This window comes from Lutra lutra, chromosome 13, assembly GCF_902655055.1.
Source record: "Lutra lutra chromosome 13, mLutLut1.2, whole genome shotgun sequence".
In the NCBI taxonomy this organism is placed as follows: domain Eukaryota; kingdom Metazoa; phylum Chordata; class Mammalia; order Carnivora; family Mustelidae; genus Lutra; species Lutra lutra.
The window spans coordinates 75,035,060-75,042,470 of record NC_062290.1 but is presented as its reverse complement, the minus strand read 5'-3'; the positions used below and the strand labels follow the sequence as shown (position 1 = coordinate 75,042,470).

The 7,411-nt window shown below is 47.2% G+C and overlaps 1 long non-coding RNA gene across 1 annotated transcript; it reads right to left on the bottom strand.

Moving 5' to 3' along the window:
• Window positions 1–5,658: 5,658 nt before the first annotated feature.
• LOC125082883 (uncharacterized) lies at window positions 5,659–6,989 on the bottom strand. The gene is made up of 3 exons (XR_007122132.1): window positions 6,702–6,989; window positions 6,036–6,352; window positions 5,659–5,931 (listed from the first exon to the last, which is right to left on the bottom strand). It is a non-coding gene; the product is annotated as an uncharacterized LOC125082883 (long non-coding RNA).
• Between the last annotated feature and the right edge of the window lie 422 nt (window positions 6,990–7,411).

Sequence of the window (7,411 nt, the reverse complement as noted above, 5' to 3'; positions counted from 1 at the left end):
AGAGAGAAGGTAATAGCCAAAGAGGGGCACACTCTGCACTGAGCTCAGAGCCTGACTTGGGGCTCGATCACACAACCCCGAGATCACCACCCGAGCAGAAATCAAGAGTTGGATGCTTCGATGACTGCGCCACCCAAGAGCCCCCCACCCTTTTTTAAAGATTTGAGAGAGATGGAGAGAGAAGGAGCGGACAAACAGAAGTACAAAGGCTGTCTTAGCAAACCAGAGAAAGCTGGAAAGGAGCATCTGCTGGTGGAAGGAAAGCCGAGAAGAATCTAGATTCTCAGTGCAGCACTCTGGAAAGGCTGCATCCAGGGGCACAAGGCACGTGTGGAATGAGGGCTCTGTGGCACCATGTGGCATCACCTCGGGGGCAAGCCAAGAGAGGAGACGGTCCAGGTTGGTACCAGGGTGGGAGGAGTAGAGGCAGGGAGACCTAGCAAGGTTCTGAATGCACTTTGAAAGATACCCCACAGGATTTCCTAATGGGTGGGACACAGGCAAGAAGAGAAGGACATCTTACTAGGATTTTACCCAAGCAACAGGAAAAGTGGAGTTGACATTAGCTGAAAAAAAAAAAAAAACCCCACAGGAACTATAGGTTTAGAAGAGACCAGAAGTTCCTATGTAGTCATGTTAGGTTTGAGGTGCCTATTGGACATCTAAGTGGCAATGGTGAGCTGTTGTCAGTGGTCAAGAAATAAACATGCCTTCTACCCTTCTGTCTTTGCAGTCTATCTGTCACCTACACACAAGCTAGGCTCTCTTTTCACACAAGTGGTCCCAAGATATACAGAAAAGCTATTGAGGATTACCTGCTCCCTCCCCAAACAATATCCACTCCTCTTTATTTTTTCATTTGAAAGCGATCAAGTAAGAGTATAGCAGGGGGAGGGTCAGAGGGAGCAGAGGGAGAAGGAGAAGCAGACTCCCCGCTGAGTAGGGAGCCCGATGTGGGGTTTGATCCCAGGACCCCAGGATCATGACCTGAGCTGAAGGCAGACGCTTAACGGAGTTGCTCTGGTGCCCCTATCCACTCTTCATTTCTGTATGGTCTTGGCTTCTGGCAAGTTTTCCTATGAATAATCGTAATGGCTCACTGGCATAATTAAGCCAACCGGAAACAAGACCAAATCCATTCAATTTGTATTCTAAGCAACAGAATCAGAATCTGCAATACCATCAGCTCTGCCCCCAGGATTCCAGCTGAACCAAGCCCATGAAGCCATTCGCATCCACCCTAGACAAGTGGCTCTCTCTATAAGTTTCTATATCTGCCTCAAGCATTAACCCACAAGGACGGGCTGTGTAACACCACACAGATTGCCTTAGCCCCTGAGGAGCAGGCTTAGGGAAATTCTCTCATCCATAACAACCAGGCCAGAGAATTAAGGCTGACTTGGGTACCTGCCAGGACCGAGGTGGTGTTGCCTTAAACACTTCAGGTCACCTCTTACGGTGTGAGCCATGGTGTTTTAGTAGAGAGGGAAGCCACAATGCCGCTTCTGCAGAGGCAGTAGAATCCCAACAGAGAATACAGCATCCCTGGAAAGAGTTTTGTTTGGGGCGGCCCTCTGAACTGGGATCTACGTCAGTCAGAAAGCACAGCCTCCTAGTCAACTGGGGAGCATTCCAGTCCCCAGGTCTGTCCATTTGGAAGGTCTGAGAACAATGTCATTTGTCCCCAGCCCTATGTGGGTCACAGTAACCACTTCATAGGACAGTCAGAGCTGTCTGGCCGAGGAAGGAAGACTCACCAGGTAGTACAGTTGCTTTCACCAGTTGAAAGACACGCCATGGGCTTTCCCCACCACAGCACAGCCGAGGGCAGTTCTGAAAGACATGTCCTTCGTGTCCTTCCTCCCCCACCTCTCAGCTGCATTGGCACTCTTCCTTCACCATCACCCCTCCCCAAGCCTCCTGTCCCCTGCCGGTAGCTATAACAACCCTTTATCCAATCATCTCTTACTCCTGCCCCAAACTTTTCACCTGGAAGAATCAGGTGAAAGATACAGACATTTTTATAAAACTTAAGAATTAAATCGGAGTCCCCTAGGCCTCCCTCTCAGTGCAGAGGAAGCTAATCAGTAACCTGAAGTAGTATCCGTGGTAAGGAAACCCCTGGCACCCACAGAGGGGTTCAAGGGCTGAGGAGGTTGACCTGTAAGGAAGGGGAAGGGGAAACCTCCCTTGTGATATGGCCACACCAACTGTGGGCTGGTCAACTTATGGCTGGAGCCCCAAGGCTACCATGCAACAGTAGCCTCCAGGTCAAGGGCAGAGTTAGGTCCCATCAGCTGCTGATTCCAGGAAGTCTCACAACCAGTTTTTGCCACAGACGTTTAAGTGAGTGACCCAGAGAGTTCGGTCAGCAACCCAATTTGTTTCCATGGCTTGGGGGGCATCCCTGATGGGTCTTCCACTTGGAAGAATGCAGACTGCCCAGATAGCTAGGCCCTTGGCAACAGCCCACAAGTCTGAGTTCTGCCCAGTGAATGGGATGACTACATCCATTTCCAACTCCATGGGGCTGACTCTCGGGGTGCACAGCTCCGTGGACACTGACAGGTTTCAACTTATCCAAAACGTCATCAAGCCAGAGCCAGGTAGACTCTGCAGAGGACACCATAGGGTGTCTTTGACTCCAGGTGGGGAGGGAGGAAGGAGGAGGGAGAAGTTTCCATAGGGACATATGTGCTTTTCCCCCAAGTAAAGACAAGATGCTGCTGGGGTCAGGACACTTGTGTTTTTTAACAGATCAGGTCATTTCTTGACCAGGATCTTTGGAGCTCTTTCTTCTTGTTAGCCTTTGAGTCCAAGTTGACCAACCCCAAAACAGCAGCAGGGGGACTGAGCATCTCAAGGCCTTCATGAGTCAGTTATTCCAATTCCCTAAGACCCCCAAAATGGGTCTATTTGGTGGTCCCCCTCATGTGGCTACAAGTCCAAAACCCCAAGGGCAACTCTAGGTGAAAACTGTCTCACTTTGTTAGAGGCTCCAATTTGCAGAGTCCAACTTCTGTCTCAGATGCTTACAGAATCAAAGGTGTTAGGGCTCCTTTTGTTGGAGGGAGGGGGTAGAAGTTAGGGCAAAGATAGCCTTTTCCTCCCTTTGAGTGCCAGAGATTCGATGTCTTGAACCCACCCATATACACCTTAGAAACTATAGCTGGCATCCAGCCCCCAAGTTTTTTCGGGTTTGTCAGCCATACCTATTAACCTATTACCTATTAACAGAACTATGCTAACACGAGTCAGGACCATGGAGATGGTCTCTGACTACCAAACCAATAAGATATCCATGTAGTGAAAATTTGGACATCTGAAGATGGAGGTTCTTGTGCTGAATTCTGCCCACCTACTGGTGAAAATGGCAAGGGAGTTAGGGATTAGCTAGTTGAACTATCAGGCTAATCCACCCTATCAGGCTAATCCACCCTATCAGGCTAATCCACCCTAGGATGGGGAAAGGCAAACACATAACAATTCCTACAGAGTGGTTCTAAGAGGGAAGTTTATAGCAATACAGCCGTACACCAAGAAGAGAAGTCTCAAACAACTTTACACCTAAAGGAGCTAGAAAAATAAAACCCAAATCCAGCAAAAGGAAGGAAATAAAAACTAGAGCATAAACAAATGGCTAGAAACTAAAAACAAAACAAAACAAAACAAAACAAAAAACCCTACAGAACAGATCAATGAAACCAGAAGCTGGTTCTTTGAAAAGAACAAAATGGATAAACCTCTTGCCAGACTCACTTAAAAAAAGACCCAGTATACAAAATCACTAATGAAAGGAGAAATAACCCATACCACAGAAATACAAATAATCTTAACATTATGAAAACTTGTATGCCAACAAATTGAAAAACTTAGAATGGATAAATTCCTAGAAACATAAACTACTAAAACTAAAGCACAGGTAGTAATTTCTGACATCAGCCACAGCAACATGTTTCTAGATCTGTCTCCTGAGACAAGCAAAGTAAAAGCAAAATAAGCTACTGGGACTACATCAAGACAAAATGTTTTGCACAGCGAAGGAATGGAAGAAGATATTCGCAAATGATGTGTTTGATAAAGGGTTAGTGTCTAAGATACATAAATAACTACAATTCGCCACCACCCCCCAAAAAAACAATCCAATTAAAAGATGGGCAAAATGCATGAACATACATTTCTCCAAAGATGACCTATAGATGGCCAACAGACACATGAAAAGATCATCACTCATTGTCGAGGAGCTGCAAATCAAAAGTCACAAGGAGACATCACCTCACACCTGTCAGAATGCCTAAAATCAAAACCAAGAGGAACAGAGACACCTGGGTGGCTCCGTTGGGTTAAGCATCTGACTCTTGGTTATGGCTCAGATCAGGAGATCGAGCCCCAAGTTGGGATCCACACCAAGTCTGGAGCTTGCTTGAGATTCGCTCTCTCCCTTTCACTCTGCACTTCCCCACTCCCTTCCCACCCTGAATCATATGTGCACATGCACTCTCAAGAAGAATCCCCCCCTCACGCACACAAGAAACAAGTGTTGGTGAGGATGTGGAGAAAAAGGAATCCTCTTGCACAGTTAGTGGAAGTGCAAAGTGGTACAGCCATTATGGAAAACTGTATGGAGTTTCCTTAAAAACTTAAAGACAGAACTACCCCATGATCCAGTAATCCCACTGGGTATTTACCTAAAGAACACAAAGACACTAATTCAAAAGTGTGCATGCACCCCTGTGTTTATTGCAACATCATTTACAATAGCCAAGATATGGAAGTAGCCCACAATTCCTACAGTCAGATGTAGACAGAACAAAGCAAGAATAATCAGTCACCCCAAAGGATCCCGTACACAAGATCACATTAGTTTCTCTCCTAGCTGTGACCCTGAAACTCCTCTAAGTATCCTTTCCTGCCTGTTACCAAGTAAGATGGGGACTCTGGTGCCTATGTCCAACACAGCCACCATCTTGCCCCCACCCAAGGTTCCCTAGCATACTTGGATTTTTCCTTAAAGTGGCTGGTGGGAGGGCTCCATGGGGAAGACTGGAGGGGAGAGACCAGCTCTGCACTGGTAAGCAAAGCCCATGTACACTTTCCTGCAATCCATCAACTCCTCATAGCATCTCCCACTGGAAGAGGGAGCCACCACTAAAAGCACTATTGGGACTTCGTGTTTCAATTCTACCTCCCACCGCTTAATCTCATCCACAGTAGAAAGGGTCAGACTCTTAACTCACCACCACTTGGGCAAGAGACATGCCATCAGATCCCAGGGTATTTGCTTCTCCTATCGCCTCACCTAGCCTTAAGTGTCCGTCCCTTCTTTCCCAGAAAGCTAGGTCTTAGTTGGCATCCCACACTCACAACCAAAACTATCAAGAACTGTGTAAGTCTGAGACTCTACCTTCCTTGCAAGCTGTCCAGTAGACCTGCCACATTCTACATGCTTCCCACCAGGCAGCGTGAACTTCACAGTTGCATGGGTTCCCCTTGCCCCCCCACCCAAGTCCCCGGGCAGCCACATGGAACAGACTTAGGTTGATACTATACAGAACGCTTGTCACAGCAGGGGAACACTAGTCCCAGGAAACCCTACTCACTTAAAAGGGCTAACAAAATGTCTGATTTTAGCCATGTATCAAAATAACATTTCCTCAAGAGTATTCAGGGACTTAAAAATGAAATTCTGGCAAGATGAATATCCCTTCCAATAAAGGGACCGTGGTCTACCTGTCCCTACTGCTCTCCCCTCCACATCTTGCTATAGACTCTAACACCAACCCTCAGGTTGGTATGGCTAAAAATCCAGAACCCTTTTTGGTTTTACCAGCTCTGTGGTGTGGTTCTGACAAGATGGTCTCCTTGTATAGGAAATTTCATTTTTTCTTTGATGGTTTGGTGCCTTGACTTGCTCAATGCTGCTGGAGGAACCTATGAAAGCACGTGTAGATCACAAACAGAGGGAATATTTCTTCCCCTTTCCCAGGGAATGTTCTCCTTCCCCAGCCTCCAACAGAAAGAGCCGAGAGACCTACCTTGTCCTGACGGGATTTTTCTTTTCCCATTCCTTCCAAAATGAAGATTTCTTTTTCTCTTCAGAGTCCCAGTTCCCATTAGTATTAATTTCCTCAAAACTCCAGGTTTGAGGCCTTTGGAGTCTGGGGTCTGTGAGGAAAGTCTGCTGGTTTGGTGCAAGAGTGGAAGAAACAAGGTCCTGCGGGCCTGGGATCTTGGCTGGCAAATTGGGATTGGGGGATATGAAAAAGCCTCTTTGAGGTTTTAATTGGGGTCTAGACTTAGGCCTGTGTTTCACGTGTAGGTCTTGAGAAGCTCTCAGAGGATTAAGGTTGTCCTAGGAAGTAAGAATTTGAAGCCAACAGAGTTAAGGAGAAAAGATTTTTCTCACAAGTTCTAGAATATGGTTAATTTAAGTTTCAAGTGTAGACATTGCCCCAAGAGGGATTTTCCTGAGCAGGAGATGAAACTTGCATAAACTATTGAGGACTGAAGTTCAGTTACGTCCGTGGAAGAAAAGACCCACTGCAAATGTCAAATCTCCCACCCCAGACTCTAAACTCTCTCTCCCAAAGCACGGAAGCCGCGCCCCGCCCACGGAAGCCGCGCCCCGCCCACGGAAACAGGTGAAACTTACCAAGCGCCGCACATCAGTAGACAGTCACGGCTCATATTCTCATACTTACGTGGAAATCTTTCCTCCTGTCGCCTTTTAAAGCTGCTGGTCACCCAGATTCCTAGACTCCCTCCATCCATTTCCCTCTGGGTTTGGAGGCAAAGCCAGGTGGTGTCTAGTCAAGGCTCCTGCTCCTCGGAGTCATCTCAAGCACAAAGGAATCGGAATCAACTGGTTGTTTACTAGCCATACCCCGAGGGTCAGCTGCATGTGTTTTACTTTATGCCCAAGGACCCTACACATGGGAGAGCGCCTTAGCACAGTTCCCAGTGGTGGGGGATTGCTGCCCCCAGGGGTACATTGGCAGTAATTGAAGACATTTTTGGTTATGGCCACGAGGAGGGGGAGGCCAGAGATGTTGCTAATCATCCCAAACGCACAGGACAGCGCCCCCCACCCCGCCCGCAGTAGAGAATTATCTAGCCCCACATATCAGTAGCACCAAGGAGGAGAAACTTGGCAAGAGGTAGGTGTAAACACTACCCTTAGAGGAAGGTGGTGGGTGTTTAAGGCACAGACCTCCCTCATCCAGACCCATCATCACAGGTGCACTGAGTTTTAAGTGGTAGCCATATTAGCCTTACAGAACTATTTTTCTGACATTTTCTCTGAAGCTCCAATTTCTGCCTCCAGCAGAAAACAGTCTTTCTGATTCAAAAAAGACCTTGACCCTTTCCGTTTGAGACTGGTTCTCTTTTGGATTAATACCCCGTGCTTTCG